The following is a 21,488-nucleotide window of genomic DNA, read 5'->3' as shown; positions in this document are numbered from 1 at the left end:
TTTATAATTAAAATATCCCATGTAATCACAGATGAAGTTAAGACATATACACATAATGTGCTATTTTACTTAAGCCAGCAAACTAAGCAGGGCAATGGTCTTTGGGCCTCCCTGGTTTATGCGATTCAAGATTTCATGATAATATCAAGAAAAGAGACCTGTGATCAAGATAGGCTTGCATTTGATGGAAAACACATTCTCACCCCATGGGCTACAGCCTGCCAGGCTCCTCTGTCCAGGGATTCTCCAGGCAAGAATATTGGAATGGGTAGCCATTCCCTTCTTTAAAGGATCCTCCTGGATCCAGGGATGGACCCGGGGTATCTCCTGTATTGCAGGTAGATTCTTTACCATCCGAGTCACCAGGGAAGCCCATTTATTTGTCTAGTAGTAAACGCACCTTAGGCAGTTTTATAAATCCAGTTACCATTACTGCCAGTAGGAACCAGAATGGAATTTCAAAATTCCCGATTAAAACTATCTTTTGGGCAGGCTGGCAATGAAGATGTGAATTTTACACGTTAGTTAAGAGCATAAAACTTGGCTCTGTGGGTGTGAGGTGCAGGCTCAGCTCAATATTGATGGATCATAAAATACTCATTTGAGTTTATTGTTAAAGTTTAAAAAATACTTCAAACTTATCTAAAAATTAATAATTTTGGAATTCTCTAGGCCTAAGAAAAAAACAAGTTTAAAAGCCAGCTTATTTTAATGGATTAACTTTTGCTACAGAGCTATGGTCCATTATCACAACCAGAAAATAAAATACAACTTGTCTTGGTCATTGTTTCCTATCTTTTTTGTTTCTCATTTATTCTGTACACAAGTCTTTGTGTGTTTTTTGTTGTTGTTTTTTTTTTAAATATTACCCACCCGTCTTCCAATTGTTTAAAAATGTCCAACCCAGCAGTCAGTAGAACTAGAGAATCAGTTTTAGACTCTAAGGAGCTCTAGCCACACAACCTGCTGGAAGGGAAACTGACTAGGACAGCACAAGTCTAATTAATTTCACTCAGAGTAGGCACCATGTGCAAACACATGCTCATCAGCAAAGTAGTCTGGTGGTACATGAACTCTTCAGCACTTCATGCCAATTGCCACAGATGCCCAGCAGAAAAACAATTTTAGAAAAGAGGAGGTCTATTTGAGGGTCATGGTTTGAGAATTTTTAGGAGACAACAAGCATCAACATAGACTGTTCCTGGCTTCAAACAAGTTAAAACAAGACTTTCCAAGTTCTCTAACAAGAAATTTATTTTCCAAAGCTTAGCAAACTTCCCAGTATGCTGACAACTCGGAGGCTGAACGTATCTGTTACATGTGCGCTAAGTTGCTTCAGTCGTGTGCAACTCTTTGCAATCCTATGGACTGTACCCTACCAGGCTCCTCTGTCCGTGGATTTTCCAGGCAAGAATACTGGAGTGGGTTGCCATTTCCTTCTCCGAGGGGATTTTCCCGACCCAGGGATCCAACCCAAGTTCTCTTATGTCTCCTGCATTGACAGCTGTGTTCTTTACCACCAGCGCCACCTGGGAAGCCCTATCTGTAATATACTACCATTTATTTTCCTGTTCACTCCATTAAATCCTGACCTGTGAGTCTACACCTCTTCTGAGTGTATCTTCATTCTATAAGATGAAAAAGATTGGTTATTTTTCCCTTCATTGTGAAAACATAAATCAGTAATTCGAACTGAATTCTTATGTAATCAGGATAATTCCAGGATAGAAGATGAATTCCCTGTACAATAGAGAGAAACATCCCAATAATTTAACCTGTGGTATATGCTAGAGCTAGGCTAGACAGTCTCTGCAAAATGTTATACAGACAGCTTGTGTAGTTTTCTTTTTTTCTTTCTTTTTAGTGGAAAAAGGATTCAACCCTTAAGGATTTTTAAAAAAAAATTTTTATTTTGAATTGGGGTTTAGCTGATTAACAAACAATGCTAATAACTGAGAATTCCAGGTGAAATTATCAATGCTAATAAATGATAACTGCAGGTGAACAGCAAAGGGAATCACCCATACATATACACATATCCATTCTCCTGACAGCTTGTGCAGTTTCAAATCTTTTATTCCTTATAAGCATTCTTCCATCTTCAATCTAATCCACATCATCCAGAGAATTTTTTTTAAAAAACAGTTAATACAGGCATATCACATAATGGTATCTTTATATCTATCAGTCTTAAAATTACAGGATAAAATTATGGAGATACTAGACTGAATCATTGTTTTTGTAGGCCAAAGATAGTCAAAAATTGGCAATTTCATATGGTTTAATACATAAACATGCACAAGCTAGAAGGCTGGGAATATGGCTTCTTGCCAAAGCATAGTTTTTTAGGGACTTTTTAAAAACCTGTAACTTTTTTTTTTCATGGTTTAAAGCCTGGTACAGTTTCCAACTAAGGAAAAAATCTCAATGTCGTTAACTATTTTAAACTTGAGAGACGTCTGCATTTTCCAAAACAGAAGATGCCAAAAAGACTGTTCACACACACACAAAACTATAGAAAGACTTGGGTGTATTCATTTTTAAGAAACTTTTGGGACCTCAAAGGAGTGTCTGTATTTCTTCCGTTACATATCCTTAATCATGTACAGCCCAGGAGGTAGTATCTTCTTTCTCATTACCCTATAAATTACAGGACATACTGATTTCCTCTGCTGCAAGGTTTGAAAGACTTTTGAATATCTGTTATGAGTAAACTTTTTGCAGTTCAGTCTAGTCGGTGCCCTGCTTAGTTGTTCAGTCATGTCTGACTCTTTGCGACCCTATGGACTGTAGCCAGTCAGGCTCCTCTGTCCACCGGGATTCTCCAGGCAAGAATACTGGAGTGGGTTGCCATGCCCTCCTAGAGCGAATCTTCCCAACTCAGGGATCGAGCCCAGGTCTCTCGAATTGCAGGTGGATTCTTTATCATCTGAGCCACTAGGGAAGCCCTCAATGTAGTCTAATAAAATACTAAATGCACTTAAAAAAAAAAAATTTAGAGACACTTCTTAAAATGAAACCAGGGGCAATCAAGAGAGATTTCAATCAGCAAAGGAAGCCTGGGGTTTCTCATGTCTCATGTCAGGTACACTCTTCCTAAAATTTATAAGTTAAAGATGACTGCTTTTTTAAAAAAACTGAGATATAACTGACATGTAACACTGTATTTTTTTTTTAATTCTATAACATGGGGATTTAGAATTGAGTGACTCTAAAGAGGAAGAAGAAAAAGATCAACAGCTTAACAGAAAAATAGGCAAAAAACAGCCAATGGTTTACAGACAAATAAATATCAATGGCTCTTAAATATGTGAAAACAAGTTCAACTCTCATTTATAATGGATAAATGCAGAGTAAACCACACATTAATTCACCCAGCCATAAAATGTTTGATAACAATTGCCTAAGGTAAGGAGAAAAGGAAATGGCAACCCACTCTAGTGTTCTTGCCTGGAGAATCCCAGGGATGGCAGAGCCTGGTGGGCTGCTGTCTATGGGGTCACACAGTTGGACACGACTGAAGTGACTTAGCAGCAGGGTAAGGAGAACATTTCCGATTGGAGTATAAACTGTTATAAAGTCCATGAAGGGAAATATATATCGAAATGAATAAGAAATGCATATACCCTTTGATCTAACAGTTCCATATAGAAATTTATCCTACTGATACATTTAATATGACAAATATAAAAGGTTTTTCAATGTGGCACTATTTGCAATCCCAACAACTTAAAAAAAGGAAATAACCTGAAAGTCCATCAGCAGGGGATTAATTAAATAAATTATGGTATAGACAATGTAATAATACTATTTATTTTAAAAAGGTATGGGGAAGCTCCTTCTATCTAAACACACAAAAATACTTAGTGTGTGTGTATAAAATATCTCTGTAAAGCTATACAAGACTCTAGGGACACTGGCTACTTCCAAGGAAGGAAACTGGTACTTGGGTGGGAAGGAGAATTTCCATTATGTTCCCTTTTGTACTTACTGAATTTTGAACTACGTGACTATATTACCTTTTCAAATAGTGAATAAAAATATCTTAAAGAGAATCAGCAGACTTTACAATTAATTCCTCTAAGGTATGAGACAGCTTATAAATCAGATCCTTATGAGAAACAAGACAGGAATTCTTGAGTGGTTTCCACTGTTATCCAAATAAAATCTGCCTTTTGTCATGACGGTCAAAGCTTCAGTATATCTCTTGACCTCACCTAACACTTAACTCTTCTCAGTCATCAGGCTTTAGTTACTCAGGCCTTTAGTTCTATCTGGTGAACACATCAGGCTCTTTCCCAAAGCTCTTTCTTTCCTCATATATTTTCACAGCTGGCTTCTTCTTGTCATTTAGGTGTCCTGTCAAATGTAGTATCCACAGACAGGTCATCCCTGACCACGGGTTCAGAAGCAGTCCTCACTTATAGCCTCTTTCATCACATTACCCTGTTTACATTTCTTTTTTCTTTTTTTAACTTCAAAGTTTTTATTTTGTATTGGGAATATGGTCAGTTAACAACGCTGTGGTAGTTTCAGGTGAACAGCGAAGGGACTCAACCATACATACACATGTATCCATTCTCCCCCAAAGCCCCTTCCCATCCAGGCTGGCACACAACATTGAGCAGAGGTGCATGTGTTATACAATAGGTTTTGTTGGTTATCCATTTTAAATACAGCAGTGTGTAGATGACCCTCCCAAAGTCCCTAACTATCCCTCCCCCTGGCAACCATGCGTTTAATCAGACAGAGGAGAAATATCCTATGACACCCCTTACATGTGGAATCTAAAAAGAAATGATACAAATGAACTTACTTTACAAAACAAGAAAGACTCACAAATTCAGTAAACGAACTTACATTTTTTTAGTACCACTATCTGAAATTGCCTTGTTTTTATATTTTCACTTGTCTACTGTCTCTCCCATTAAGAAGTTAAAGCACAATGAGAGAACAGCATTCCCCTATGCCTAAAATGGTATCATAATAGGTAGTCAATAAATATTTGTTCAATTAAATTGCTACTGACTAACTAGACTACTGTCTTTTGGGATCATATTTTTCTTTAATGAGCTCTAGTTAACAGGAGTTGCTGAATGAGTAACAGCTATAGGAATCCAAGCATACTTTTAAAACAAAATATGACATCCCTGGTGGTCCAGTGGTTAAGAATCTGCCTTCCAACGTAGGGGATGAGGGTTCACTCCCTGATGGGGAACTAAGATTCCACATGTCACAGTGCAACTAAGCCTAGGCATATACTCTAAGAAAACCACAATTTAAAATGACACATGTAAAAAATATATATATGTGCATGTACTCCACCAAATGACACATGTACCCCAGTGTTCATTGCAACACTATTTACAACAGCCAGGACATGGTGACTCAGATGGTCAAGAACCTGCCTGCAATGTGGGAGACCCAGGTTCAATCTCTGGGTTGGGAAGATCCCCTAGAGAAGGAATGGCAACCCACTCCATATCCTTGTCTGGAGAATCCCATGGACAGAGGAGCCTGATGGACTACAGTCCATGGGGTCACAGAGAGTCAGCTATGACTAACACTTTCACTTTCAGGACAAGGAACAACCTAAATGTCCATCTACAGATGAACGGATAAAGAAGATGAGGCACATATGTACAAGGGAATATTACTCAGCTATAAAAAGGAACAAAACTGGGTGGCTGGTAGAAATGTGGATGGACCCAGAGTCTGTCATACAAAGTGAAGTAAATCAGAAAGAGAAAAATATCATATATTAATGCATATATGTGGAACCCAGAAAAATGGTACCGATGAACCTATTTCCAGGGCAGGAATAGAGGCACAGACATAAAGAATGGACACGTGGACACAGGGAGGTAAAAGGAGGGTGAGACGAATCGGGAGATTAGGACTGACATATATACGCTACCATGTGTAAAACAGCTAGCGGGAAGCTGCTGAGGAGTTCAGCTCAGCGATGATCTACAGGGGTGAGGCGGAGGGCGTGGGAGGGAGGTCCAAGAGGGAGGGGACATACGCATACATACAGGGGGTTCATTTCACTGTGCTACAGAAACCAACACAGCAGTGTAAAACAATTACACTACCAAAAAAAAACTTAACGGTTCATCTTCAGTTTTAAAGAACTAATTTAATACATTCCAAAACTACATTCTTCTTTGATTAAAAAAAAAAAAATCCAAGAAAAGTTGAGAAAAAAGAGAAATGTGCAGGGCTAAATGGGAAGTTCCTGAACCCACAACGGTTAAGACAAACATCTTCCAGTGTAAGTCAATCCTGCAAGTATCATTATAGCAGCTGTCAGAAACTCATGCTAAAACTCTCAGTTATTCCAAGTTAAATTCTATATGGTAAAATTCCCATATATGGATAAAAATGAGGTAGATTATTAGCATTTACTTAGAACTGATCTATATTTTCATGTCTGACACAGGGTTTGATTCCCTTAAAACTGACATGTAGAGAAATGATAATTAACATTAAATATATGCATGTGCAAACATGTGTATAGAAACAAATATACAGAGAGAGACACAGAGATAGACACATCCACCTTTAAAACATGTCCAGACACATTACTAAGTTTTTTCTATACCAGGCTATGATGCAGAACATATTTTCCACCATAGTCAAATATTTATCTAAGAGTTCAACTGTTCTTATATTTGTTGCATATAAGGAAAACTTAGAAGAAACTACTATACATAAGGAAAACTCAGAAACAAGTATAGTATTACATATGCATGTCAGTACCATTTAGGTTTTCCCAGTTTACAGATCTCTTAGGCAAGCATGGACTCTGAAATGACTGTGAGGATTAGGTATGATTTTCAACATAAAAAGGCTATTTTTTTTCTTCTTCTCAATGTGTTATGAGATAAGAGTTTTATAGAAATAGCCTGGCTAGTAAGGCTCATCCAAAGTCAAAATGAAGATGAACAAGAAGATATATGAAAGAATCTCAAGTCAGTGAAAGCAAAGGAATAAACAACAGACTGCCCCACTGACTTTACAGTCTTACTGCCCTTCTCTATAGGTTATAAATAACTACAAAGTGTCCTTGTTCCCAAGGAGACCTCAGCAGCCAGCTCAAAGGTTAAAATATGGAATAATTCTCAATCTGGATGCAACTTTTCCGGTTAGGAAAAAAAAATTAAAGAGCAGAAAAATTCATTGCCAATTTAAGTTAAGGGCTAGGGAATCATTCCCTCTCCCCAAAAACTATCCATTATATAAGAGAAGTTAATATAGACCTATTAGCATAATCCCCTACCCGAAATATATGTCCAGGGAGAGCATGTGCGTGGGTACATGCTAAGCTGCTTCAGTCATGTCAGGCTCTTTTCAACCCTATGGACCCATCAGGTTCCCCTGTCCACAGGATTCTCCAGGTAAGAATACTGGAGTGGGTTGCCATGCCCTGCAGGAGATCTTCCCTATCCAGGGATCGAACTCACATCTCTAATGTCTCCTGAATTGGTAAGTGGGTTCTTTACCACTAGCGTCACCTGGGAAGACCCCCAGGGAGGGCATGCTCTGCTCCAAATGCAGAGGTCTGCCCTGGAAAGAGGGAGGTGCCACTCAACAGTCTTGTAGGACTATATCTCCTTAGAACTTAAAAAGACTTCTTGGGTTTTTGTTTTGCTTTTTAATTCAGGCCCAATACATTTACATAATAACGTAAAAGAAAAAAAAATTCCTGTCTCCACTTGAATGGAGGATCCTGCAGAATAAACCATGAGTGCAACAAGCACAGTTTCACAAAGTCTGGGTTCTTTCATCAGGTGATGTGCTGGTGTTAACTACTAAACCCCTGCTAGGATAAAATACAAAACAAACAAACAAAAAGCCAACTTCCTCCAACTGCTTAAAAAAAAAAAAAAAAGGCAGATAGTGTTCATCAGATTAAGCTTCTCCACACATCACTTTCAAAATCCATTATTTGGGAGATGGCTAAAATAGAAAGACATGAATTCAAATCAGCAAACAAATCTGACTATAAAGGGGCTATTTCACTTCAAAGCAGATCTCTGTTCCAAAGGAAAACACCTTTAGAAAAGAAGTTAGATAGGCAGAACCAAACAATCAGCAACTTCTCTCTCTTCACTAATAATAATGTGTTGATTCCACTGAATGGCTTGGGCAAAAATCTCTAGGGCCACAAAGAGCAAACTTAGGGAAAATGAAGATTTTAACACATCCCACATGTTATCAAAGACTTCTGCTCTAGGTTGAGAAAATTTATTCTAAAACAAGAGCTGGAACAGAATTTTAAAAAAAGAAGAAGAAGGAAGAGGAAGAAGAAGAGGGACAAAACCTTCTGGTTAAGAGACTATTATATAATTATATAAAGCTTTTTTGAGATTTGAGAAGTTACAGTTTTTCACCTTCTCCTCTCAACTACAATTATGAAGAACCTTATAAAATCAAACAGCAAACAGATGAGTGGCTTGGCCTTAATACAATTTAAGCATGTCCAATCTGTAATGAATTCAAAAACTAAGGAGTCATTTTATGAAACAAATAGGCAGAGGCTGCATAACCTCACAGGGTCCTCTGGCCTTTAGAGAAGCCATATTCAACAAGCAGTTCTCTTTGCCCACCAATGTTTTAGTCAAACCTTTTAAAAATATTTCTTGTTAACACAATCTGGCTAGAGAAGGGGCCAAACAATGCATACCAAAGAAGAAATTCTAAACTGGCCTTGAGGTATACAATTTGGGATAACTTCATTAACTCAGAAGCTGAAAAGACCCACCTGCTCCAGAGGATTTGGTCTACTACAAGGGCAACCAATCCTCTTCAGCATTTACGACTACATACTATCTAGCACTGCAGACGGTGACCGCAGTCATGAAATTAAAGGATACTTGCTCTTTGGGAGGCAAGTTATGACAAACCCAGATAGTGTATTAAAAAACAGAGACATCACTTTGCCAACAAACGTCCACATAAGCAAAGCTAATTAGTCACGTACAGATGTGAGAGCTGGGTCATAAAGAAGGCTGAACACCAAAGAACTGATGTTTTGGAACTGTGGTGCCAGAGAAGACTCTTGAGAGTCCTTTGGACTGCAAGGACATCAAACCAGCCAATACTAAAGGAAATCAACTCTGGATATTCATTGGAATGACTGATGCTGACACTCTAATACTTTGGCCACCTGATGCAAAGAGCCAACTCACTGGAAAAGATTCTGATGTTGAGAAGATTGAAAGAAAAAGGAGAAAGGAATGGCAGAGGATATGATGGTTAAATAGCCATCACCAACTCAATGGACATGAATTTGAACAAACTCCGGGATCTAATGAAGGACAAGGACGCCTGGCGTGCTACAGTCCCTGAGTTTGCAAAGAGGTGGACACGACTCAGCGACTGAACAACAACCACTACCTAGTAGTATGGAATTCAGTATTCTCTGGAAACTTTCAGTGAGAGACATCTAGACCTCTCTCTAACTACAAAGGAGATACTGAGGTATATGTATGCTTTCGTTTCCTTCAAGTGTGGTCTTAAGTAGAGAAATCTGATGACTGTTTACATTGGATCCATGTTCCCTACCTAAAACCACCTGCAAAAAATAAATTCTCCTTTCCAAAGTTCTTAAAAATAAGCCAATTTCTATGGTAACGGTAAGGTTCTAACTAAACTAAATGGGACAAACGATGAGCAGCAAGTTCTCGGTTTTAAGTGTTCATTCCAAAATTCATGACGCAAGGAAAAAGTAAAACCACACAGGCAGACAAAACAGGTCAAAGTTAAAATGTCTGTCTTAACACAATTTCCTGGCTCCTGATGATTTGGCAGAATTTAAAAGATTAAAATGCAATAACACCTATTTTACCCAATAAAACTGTGTAAAAACATACATAAGCATTTAAGGTAAGAACCTCATGCCACAAGCAAAACCTTCAAGATGGTAGCCAGAATGGCAGAAATACCTAAGTTACACAGAGAAAGATGAGTTCTAAGGTACATACACAAAGATGATTTGCTCAAAATCAAACTCCTTTTATATAGAGTGAAATGAAGCCCATGAATTGCTTTAAGCTATCTCTTTTTATAAGCTAGAATATAAATTTCTCTGAAGATCTTTTCTAGGGAGAAAAATAATCTTACTCTAAAAATGTCCAGATCATGTATTATCAACCATTAATTAAAATTTTAAATCCAAACACCTTTTCTCGTCTCCATCATTAGTGTAAAGCCTTATCCTATATATAGCAGTCACCAGAGAAGACCTGAATAAATAACTCTGGTTTACTCCAGGAAAGAATATTTAGAATAAAACCTCTTTTGAAACCAGTTATGAAAAATGTTTAACACTGGTTGTAATGGTCATTATTAAAAAAAAAAAAAAACTTACATTCTCACCTTGTATGACTTCCAACTTTACACACTATTTGCACTGAAATGAGAGAGTTTATTACACTCAAGATGTGTATTTTTTTTAAGTCATGATAAATACTTCTATGCATTTCATTCCACTTCTGTGCTCATGATCTATCTTAAACTATGTTTAAAATAAAACTATAAACTATGTTTAAAATAAAACTATGTAAAAACTCACCAAGTCAGTAGGAAGACTCTTATTTGTCTTGTCTAACAGGAAATCTCTGTGGGAAATAGAGATGATGAATCAGACTTAAGATTCTGAATCTCATACAAGTCTTTACTTAGGCTATTCTGAAAAGAGAAAATTTTACAAAAGCAAGTAATACATTAGCTAGGATTTACTAGTCAAAATTACCATTCTTGTTATCTCATCACTAGTTCTGAGTGCTCTAGTTTCTAGTCATTTCTCAAAAAGTTTATACTTAGAAATTAAAGTCAGAAAAATTCAAGTTAATTCTTCTAATGAACTGGCCTATGAATACAGCAATAATGAAATAAGTGACTTGCCCCATGTCAACATTTATAATAGGAGAGCAATCATTTTTGCCAGCAACTTCACAAAATGCTTAAAGAATTACTATCAAGTTTTCATGTAACATACCCTTTATAAAAAGTGCTCTGTGGGTCAATTACACTGAAGCAAGATGCATTTAAACAAAGCTATGTATCCTATGGTTTTAATAAACAGCTGCCACACTGAGGTTGCTGTTGAAGACTGGTGAGATATCTTAGCTAACCACTACCACCCTAAATAATCTACCATATCCTACAAAGTCATTCAAAACAAAAATAGGGATAAAAATGGTTTCTAGGCTTCTAGGAACATAAGCTAGGCAGAAAATTCTGGTGCTATCTTCCTTTTTATGAGAAAAGGAAATACTGCCTACATTGGTGATTCCTAAAAAACAGAATCTTTTCCTGAAAATGTAAATGTTATCTTTAACTGCTACCCTGGTACAAATAAGCTCCTCTTATTTTGGTTAACCAAGTCTAGTTACTATCAGCAGTGGATTTGAGCCCTCACCAAAAACCATACTAAACTACTGAATCTACAAGAGGACAAGTCGTGATTAGAAGATTTAAAATAGCAAGAGTCAGGTCAAATTTATCTAGCAGATATTTACTGAACACCAACTGTGTTTAATGTTTTGGTTTCTCAGTTAATTAGAATGCACACTTTTAGGCCTAGTGGACAAGCAAAATTTGAGTCCGACAATAGTGATAAGGACTAGAAGGAACAGGAACACTTTCACCCTGTTCTGTGGGTAGAAAGACAAATCAGTACAACCATTTTGGAAATCAGTTTATTCTTGCGCCACCTGGGAAGCCCCTAACTAAAGATCCAACAATTGCACCCCCAAATATGGCCTGGAGAAAGTCCTGCACATGTCCATCAGCACATATAAATGAGAACATTCACAGCAGCAATGTTACTAACAAAAATATCAACAGAACAGATACACAAATTGTGATATATTCATGACAGGAATATATATACATGGCAATTAAATTACAGTTCTACGTAACAACACAGATGAACTTTACAAACATATAGTTGGGTTATGAAAGAAGACATAAAAGATGACATGTAGTATTATTCCATTTAATTACATAAAGTTCAAAAACAGACAAAACTAAGTTATATTGGTCTGCAATGAATCCTACGTGGTGAAATCACAATCATCTACTACCACAAATGTCAGGTCAGTGACACCTCTGAGCAGTGGCAGGGACTATGATCTACAAGGGGCTATGATCTAGAACACAGCAAGCTTCTTCTGGGTGCTAGCAATGGTATTTATAGGTATAAACGGTGGTTATACAAGGCATTAACATAAAATAGAGTATATACGGTACGCGTATATCTCCTCCAATGTCTAAGGGTGAATACAGTGTCTTCCACAGAATACATCCTTGACTTTTTTTGCAAGACAATTCAGGATAAGAACTCAGTAATAAAGCAGGGCCACCCAGGAATGAATATCTATAGACAGGCTTTCCTATTATACTTCCTTTCTCTGAATTTAAATGTAATACTTAAGATCTGTATTTCTGGGAAATTTTCAGTACTGACACAAATGTTTAAATCTTTGTGGCTCACGAGGAGCCACTAGTTAATACCCAAATTATAAGAAAAAACAAAAACTTCTGAACATAAGTATTTTTTGCCATTACCTTTTTAGTTTAATCATGGATGAAACCTCCAATGATTTCCATCTCTCTCTGAGTAAAAGCCAAAGTCCTTAAAATAACTGAAAAGGCCCTGCACAATCTGGACCTCATTACCTCTCTCGCCTCATCTCCAATTATGTTCTCTGGAGCTCTCTGTGTTCCAGCCACATTGCTCTTCTCTGCTGCTGTTTCTCAGACAGAATACGCTCGTTCCTGCCTTAGGGCTTTGTACCTGCCCTTTATCCTACCTGGATAACTCCTTCCCCAGATATTCTCTTGGCACACAACCTCACCACTGTGGGGCTTTCCCTAATAATCACCAGCTCTGTGAGGCCTTCCCTGACACCTTTAAACATGTCATCCCCAGCCCCTACAGCCACAGTCTTATTTTTCCTTCATTTTTTTTCTACAGCACATAAAGTCATCTACCATACTTTACCTGAGATGTAAAAGAAGGCAGATGTCTGTTTTGTTGCTATACCCAGACAGTGTCTGGCACATGGAAAATCAGAAATAAATACTTATTTAATAAATGATTGAATTAATCTGCGCTTTAGATTTCTATCCTTGAAAGATTAGACAGTAAGTTATACATTTGAAAAAAAGGTTTCCCCTCTCTATAAATCGAATTTGATTAACAAAGTTTTACTAAAAAGATTCAGATTTCCACTCTTATCACTACTGACTTATAGGTAAATAAAAAGTCAATATGAACTAAATTGTATCTTCCCCTAAAACAAATGTGCATGGCATGTTTTAATGATGACAATACTGGGAAAGCCCAGAGAGACAAGTGCTCTCCTGTACTGCTGGTGCAGAACTAAGTCGCCGTAACCACTAAGGGAACTACTCAACCAGATGTGGCATAAAGACTGAGGGATTGCTTCCTTTAGTTATACTTTCTATTATTTTAAAGTTTTTTTTTTAGTGAGCATATTTTCATAAAATCAAGGAAAAAGGTGTTTTAAATAAGAATTATGCAAACAAAATATAATTCAAGAAGAAGATTCTTTTTATCATATTTTGATGCCTACAGAAACACTAAAGTCTTCTATTATGGATCCAGATGAAATATCCCAAGACGGTAACTACGGTTCAAAGAAAAAATCATTTTTGACTTAGGAACTAAAACTTTTTATAGCAGAGTTTCTAGAGTGGAAGGAAAAACAAAACTTCATGGTGCTGGTGTTCCACATAAGAACATATTTTTATTCTAAAGAAAGATTCAAAATAGAAGCATTTCTCTGCAGCATAAAACATAGGACTAATGTGATAAAGAGCAGGTAAAGAACTCCATTCAAACTTGGTGATTACAAGATAAGGAAGGTATAATTCACTGAAAACTGCCTACTGGGTGATCAGACAGATACTTCTGAACATACAGAGGTTATATTTTCCGTGGAACACTTCACCTACAATAAAGTCAGAACAAGCCCAGATCCAAAGGTTACTTTCCAACCACAATAACTTGTGACTTGAACTATTTCTTAAGGACATAAACAAATCTGTAAGAAAATACACAGGCACCTGATATTCTAGTTATATTTATTACTAACATTTCCATTTTAAGGTCTTATCAACTGCTTTTAAACATACTTAGCACATAAATTCTTAAAGACATATATTGTGTCTTAAAGACAAAGTTGATATATTCAAGAAAGGAAGTCCTACTAAAACACTTCAGCAGGTGGTAGGGGTAGGGGGGTGTATTATTAGAGAAGAGAACCAGTTTTCCTTTATAACACTTTAGCATTCCAAGTGCTCAAAGCTCTGAATGGGAACCCAGCTTTTAAAAGGGGTAAAAAAACATGCAACATAAAAATTAAAAATACACCCAACCTCACAATAATGACTAAAGTATAGTGGATAATGGAGAAGGAACTGGCAACCCACTCCAGTATCCTTGCCTGGGAAATTCCACGGACAGAGGAGTCCTGCGGGCTACAGGCCATGTGGACACGACTGAGCACGCACCCACACAGTAGATTAAAGATTCCAGAAAAAGATACAAGTAAGACACTGGTCACTGAATTATATGATCCCTAAACAAAATTTACCTGTAATAGTTCTAAGGTAAAGGCTGACACTTTTAAAATGTTTACTTTGGCTAAGAATGCTACAAAAAACCCTTTTGTAAGTATCAGCTACATTTGGATCATGCTGAATTTATAAGACAATACAAGAATTGCATGAACTGGATTGGAGATCACTCACTACTAGTCCTACATTTAATGGGTGAGACATATTTTACTAGTCCTACATTTAATGCGTGAGACATATTCTAGAAGTTAAACAGTAATAAAACATATAATGGAGAAAGGGAAAAGGTGAGTAGTCACTGATGTATACGAAAATCAGCTACTGGATATGAAACAATAAAAATGCAAAACATTAATGTAAAGGTTGCCATATTTATCCGAGTCCAGAGAGAATCCATAGGAAAAGAACATTTCAGAGCCTCTGGTCTTAGTAAAAGAAAACTGGCAAAATGGGAGAATTAAAGTAAGATATTTTGGACAAAACTCAAACCAAAAAAGCAATAACAAGGAAGGAGGAGGAAAAAACTGTATGAGGTGGTTGTTCAGTGAAGTTTTGTCTGTAATGGCAAAAAGAAAAATGGAAACGATTTAAATATCCATCATGGAGGTTTGGGGATTTGGTAAACTGAAATATTCATACAGAAGGGTAAAAAGCTAAAACGAGGTACCTAGATCTATGTGGATCCACGTGGATCTTGAAAAAAATAGAATAAATGAAAAAAGTGACTGTGATAGAATTTACACATTCACGTACACACCCTGTACTGGATGGACACGAAATTCATGGTCAGAGATTAGAGATTGTCTCTTGGGAGTGATGTGGGAAAAAGAAACTGAGAAAGTCAATCAGGAGGACTTCAACTGAAGGTGTCACAATCTCTCTACTTCTTGTTAGGCCTCTTTTTTTCCGTCCCCTCAAAAACAATAAATTCAGAGGGAACAGTAGGTTAGAAAAGCTTTAAAAAAAAAAATCAACATCAGAGCAATATATTAAATACACAATAACATAGTCTGAACCAAACCAAAAAAGCCAATGAATTCAGTCCAGATCTTCTCAACAATAAAAAACTTAGCTCTTGGTTAAATACTGCCCCCAGTTAATGGGAACATAGCACTAGTGTTACTTAAGCAGAGGGAGTAAAGGGACTGACTTTATACTTCAGTAAGAATAACACACAGTAACCCAGGACATGCTCAGTCAGTTCTCACGTTTCCACAGAGCACCTTCTCCTTCCTCTTCATCATCTACCTCTAACCTCCTGAAAACCTGTCCTCCATCTTTCCCTTTCATTCACTCTCCTCTAAGACCAACCCCTTCTTCAATCACCTCAAAGAATAGTACCTGAACTCAAAGACAGATTTTTAAAAAGAAAACTTGAGCCTTTTGGAAAATGATTTAAATGCTTTTTCTTGAGCACGCCTTCAAATCTGTTTTTCCTCCCTCTTGCTTTACGTTTTCCATTCCCCAACCTGCTTTTCCCCCAGCTTTTCTCCTGCTGACCAACAGCTGCTTTCAGCTGCCAGCAAGCCTCTGGCAGGTGTACACTTCTCCTTTCTTAAGAAAACGATACTCCAAGTAAACCAAACAAAAGCCCACTCCATAGCCCAAAGAGCAAATAAAGGGGGAAAATTTTAAGTAAAAAATACTAACCACATTCTGCTGCCTTTCATTTTCATTATGGCAAGGAATAAAATTCTAACTACCAAATAAGAGAGCAAAACCAAACTTTCATTATATCATCCTCATCGCATTAATCTGTGGTTCTCTGTTTCACAAGTCATTCTGGTTAAGAATGACAAGGCCACATACAATAGGTTTATAGAGCTGAGTACTACTACAGTTTAATGGAAATCATAACCTCAAGATTCACAGTCAACATATAACCTGAACCCTCCCACCACTACCTTCCTTGTCTTTTTTGTGGGGGAGGGGTATGCTACTCTTCTCTGTATCGCTGTATTGTTCAAATTTTAGTATTTGTGCTGCCAAAGCAAGCACTTTTTTGTCGTCTTTAAAAGGACTTCTAAGGTCCTTTTGTGGTTAAGTGCTTTAAACTATATAACCGTTCCCTTACAAGCAGTAGTCAGTGCTTCACTGTCTTCAAAATACTTTCACATTCATGATTTTCTTTGGGATTTTTTTAACAGAACTGTGAGGCATGCAGGGCAAGTATTTTATAAATAAGGAAACAAACAAACAAACAAACAAAGACAATACAAATAAGGAAACAGAAGTTAAGAGGTTACAATCTATCATGGTTCAGTTCGGTTCAGTCGCTCAGTCGTGTTCCACCCTTTGCGACCCCATGGACTGCAGCATGCCAGGCCTCCCTGTCCATCACCAACTCCTGGAGTCCACCCAAATCCATGTCCATCGAGTCGATGATGGCATCCAACCATCTCATCCTCTGTCATCCCCTTCTCCTCCCGCCCTCAATCTTTCCTAGCATCAGGGTCTTTTCCAGTGAGTCAGCTCTTCACATCAGGTGGCCAAAGTACTGGAGTTTCAGCTTCAACATCAGTCCTTCCAATGAACACCCAGGACTGATCTCCTCTAGGATGGACTAGCTGGATCTACCTGCAGACCAAGGGACTCTCAAGAGTCTTCTCCAACACCACAGTTCAAAAGCATCAATTCTTCGGCGCTCAGCTTTCTTTATAGTCCAACTCTCACATCCATACATGACTACTGGAAAAACCATAGCTTTGAGTAGATGGACCTTTGTTGGCAAAGTAATGTCTCTGCTTTTGAATATGCTGTCTAGGTTGGTCATAACTTTTCCTTTTAAGGAGTAAGCGTCTTTCAATTTCATGGCTGCAATCACCATCTGCAGTGATTTTGGAGCTCCCCAAAATAAAGTCAGCCACTGTTTCCACTATTTCCCCATCTATCTGCCATGAAGTGATGGGACCGGATGCCATGATCTTAGTTTTCTGAATGTTGAGCTTTAAGCCAACTTTTTCACTCTCCTCTTTCACTTTCATCAAGAGGCCCTTTAGTTCTTCTTCACTTTCTGCCATAAGGGTGGTGTCATCTGCATATCTGAGGTTATTGCTATTTCTCCCAGCAATCTTAATTCTAGCTTGTGCTTCCTCCAGCCCAGCGTTTCTCATGATGTACCCTGCATATAAGTTAAATAAGCAGGGTGACAATATACAGCCTAGACGTACTCCTTTTCCTATTTGGAACCAGTCTGTTGTTCCATGTCCAGTTCTAAATGTTGCTTCCTGACCTGCATACAGGTTTCTCAAGAGGCAAGTCAGGTGGTCTGGTATGCCCATCTCTTTCAGAATTTTCCACAATTTATTGTGATCCACACAGTCAAAGGCTTTGGCATAGTCAATAAAGCAGAAATAGATGTTTTTCTGGAACTCTCTTGCTTTTTCGATGATCCAGCGGATGTTGGCAATTTGATCCCTGGTTCCTCTGCCTTTTCTAAAACCAGCTTGAACATCCTGAAGTTCACAGTTCATGTATTGCTGAAGCCTGGCTTGGAGAATTTTGAGCATTACTTTACTAGCGTGTGAGATGAGTGCAATTGTGCGGTAGTTTGAGCATTCTTTGGGACTGGAATGAAAACTGACCTTTTCCAGTCCTGTGGCCACTGCTGAGTTTTCCCAATTTGCTGGCATATTGAGTGCAGCACTTTCACAGCATCATCTTTCAGGATTTGAAATAGCTATCATGGTTACATGACTATTAAGAAAGTGGACTGAGTTCAGAACTCCAAGTCTTTCAGCTTCTAATCCAATACTTTAATTCCTGTGACCAGATGATTCTTAGATCAAGGATTATTCAACATGGAAGAATTGGATAAACACCCCAATAAAAGATACCTAACTATATATCCTACCTTTCAATTCTGATTTCATTTTCAAGCAGTAACTCTGTTGAAAATTGTGTTCTTTTCTTATAACAAATTCTGAGCACCATTATTATTAACACCTGGGCAAACCGTTGATAGGCTCAGGCCTACTTTCAAGACTAGAACCTGGGAAAAAAATCCTATGTCCTAATACTTTTAAAATAACTTTCTATATTTTAGCACCTAATCATCGTTAATTTTTTAAATGAAATCTCTACTGTTCTAATATGTCAGAGTTTTCCGAGTTTACCAAAAACAAACAAACACTGTCTTTTCCAGAGGAGATCTCTCTCCTTTGCCAGAAGCTTACAGAATTAAAAAGCACGATTTCTAACATTCCTTAATTATATTCATTTGAGAAGTGTAACGTGACTACAATACTAAATGGCACCATCTTCCGTCCGGTTGCTCAAGCCAAAACCCCTGTCTTTCCATATCCCATCTATCAACAAGTCTTGTCAGCTGTACTGCTTCCCTAATGTATTCCACATTAATCCATTTCAAAGTTCATCCACTTTTGTGCAGTTTTGTCTCACCGGAACCAGTGTTACCTGGTTTCTAATTGATCTTCCAGCTTCTTCTGTGGGACAATCTATTCGCCACAGAGCAGCCACAATGAACTTTAAAAAAGTAAACCAGTGTTAACAGTGCAGGGGACATAGGTTCGATCCCTGGTTGGGGAACTAAGATCTCACATGCTGTGGAGCAGCTAAGCTCATGCGCTACAACTAAAGAGTCCTTCCACAGCAAAGAAAATCCTGAATGATCCAACGAGGATCCCACATGCCGCAACTAAGACCTGACACAGCCATATAAATAAATACATGCATTTTTTAAAGTAAATCAAATCATGTCACACTTCCATTTATCCACACTTAAAATAAAATTCTGTCTCATTTACCTGACCCTGAGTTCAGTTCAGTTCAATCACTCAGTCATGTCTGACTCTTTGCAACCCCATGGACCGCAGCACGCCAGGCCTCCCTGTCCATCACCAACTCCTGGAGTTTATTCAAACTCATGTCCATTGAGTCAGTGATGCCATTCAGCCATCTCATCCTCCATCATCCCCTTCTCCTCCTGCCTTCAATCTTTCCCAGCATCAGGGTCTTTTCCAATGAGTTGGTTCTTCACATCAGGCGGCCAAAGTATTGGAGTTTCAGCTTGAGCATCAGTCCTTCTAATGAATATTCAGGACTGATTTCCTTTAGCATGGACTGGCTGGATCTCCTTGCAGTCCAAGGGACTCTGAAGAGTCTTCTCCAACATCACAGTTCAAAAGCATCAATTCTTCGGTGCTCAGCTTTCTTTATAGTCCAACTCTCACATCCATACATGACTGCTGGAAAAACCACAGCTTTGACTAGACGGACCTTTGTTGGCAAAGTAACATCTCTCCTTTTTAATATGCTGTCTAGGTTGGTCACAGCTTTTCTTCCAAGGAGCAAACATCTTTTAATTTCATGGCTGCAGTCACCATCTGCAGTGATTTTGGAGCCCTATAGGATCCTAACAGAAACTGGCCCATTATGCCAAATTCATCACCTACCCCTTACTCCAAACACACTGGCCTTCTTTCTATAAATAAGCCAAGCCTGTTTTCCATCTCAAGACCTTAGCACTATTTTCCCTCAGCTTGGAAGACACTTCTAGATATTCATATTGCTTGCTTGTTATTTACATTTAGCTCAACAGTCATCTCTTTTTAAAAAAGGTGTTCAGTGACCACAATCAAAGTAACAGCCCCATCCTTATTTGTCCATGGATTTGTTTTCTGTGAATTAATTCTCTACACTGTCTACAGTTTATATAGCCTGATCATCTTCTGAATGCACTTATAATACTGACATTCTGGTCCTGCAAATCTGAAACCAGAACCTAAACAATGGGAGCTCTGGGAAGATAACACCCAGTTCAAAGTCAGAAGCAGTCCCCTTGTCTTTCTCTTGTTTATGTCCAAAAGAAACAATTAAACCTTCTTTTTCTTCTGGCTGCAAAAATGTTTAACAAAACCATCCTTGATCTTTGAAAATCATCTTATTGCATCCACTTAGGCTTCTCTTGGAGAAGGCAATGGCACCCCACTCCAGTACTCTTGCCTGGAAAATCCCACGGACAGAGGAGCCTGGTAGGCTGCAGTCCATGGGGTTGCTGGGAGTCGGACACGACTGAGCGACTTCACTTTCACTTTTCACTCTCATGCATTGGAGAAGGAAATGGCAACCCACTCCAGTGTTCTTGCCTGGAGAATCCCAGGGACAGGGGAGCCTGGTGGGCTGCAGTCTATGGGGTCGCACAGAGTCGGACACGACTGAAGCGACTTAGCAGCAGCAGGCTTCTCTTTGGAGAAGGCAATGGCACCCCACTCCAGTACTCTTGCCTGGAAAATCCCATGGACAGAGGAGCCTGGGAGGCTGCAGTCCATGGGGTCACAAAGAGTCGGACACGAATGAATGACTTCACTTTCACTTTTCACTTTCCTGCATTGGAGAAGGAAATGGCAACCCACTCCAGTGTTCTTGCCTGGAGAATCCCAGGGACGGCAAAGCCTGGTGGGCTGCCACCTATGGGGTTGCACAGAGTTGGACACGACTGAAGCGACTTAGCAACAGCAGCAGCAGGCTTCTCTTTTTAAAAATTATAATATCAAGCCTGGATTCTATCTTGCCTAAAATAAATTACTAGTTTTTCTGACCACTAAGAAGGCATCATAGTACACAGTTTATTTTCTACCAGTTAAGGAAAACAGCTGATCATAACGGGACTGACTGGGAGCTGAGATCTGTTTTTCCTGAGATGAGAAACTGGCTTACAAGTAATAAAAGAAAAGGTACACATAAAAGCATTTTTGGAGATGCAGAAATAAATAATAACAAAAACTGTAACAAATCCCTTTTGGGTGATACTAAAAAACCAAGAAAAGTTGTAATACTACTTGATTCAAGGGAGCCTGAATACTCTTTGCTATCAGCCTGAATACTCATGCACCCAGAGAATCCTATATTGT

The 21,488-nt window shown here is 38.3% G+C and overlaps 1 protein-coding gene across 3 annotated transcripts in view; it reads right to left on the bottom strand.

Annotated features, from left to right (window-relative positions):
* SPOP (speckle type BTB/POZ protein) overlaps window positions 1–21,488 on the bottom strand; it is an 82,341-nt gene that overhangs the window by 26,040 nt on the left and 34,813 nt on the right. Inside the window, exons 2-3 of one of the 3 annotated variants that reach the window (XM_070773305.1) lie at window positions 10,580–10,625; window positions 10,384–10,417 (exon numbers count right to left, since the gene is read on the bottom strand). The exons of 1 other annotated variant lie outside the window; for it this stretch is intronic. The gene's annotated coding sequence lies outside the window, so the exon portion shown is untranslated. The remainder of the gene's footprint in view (window positions 1–10,383; window positions 10,418–10,579; window positions 10,626–21,488) is intronic. One more of the 3 variants, XM_019981848.2, reaches the window with a different exon arrangement.

This window comes from Bos indicus, chromosome 19 (assembly GCF_029378745.1).
Source record: "Bos indicus isolate NIAB-ARS_2022 breed Sahiwal x Tharparkar chromosome 19, NIAB-ARS_B.indTharparkar_mat_pri_1.0, whole genome shotgun sequence".
In the NCBI taxonomy this organism is placed as follows: domain Eukaryota; kingdom Metazoa; phylum Chordata; class Mammalia; order Artiodactyla; family Bovidae; genus Bos; species Bos indicus.
The sequence above is the reverse complement of the archived record's forward strand: the minus strand, read 5'-3'. Positions and strand labels throughout refer to the sequence as shown.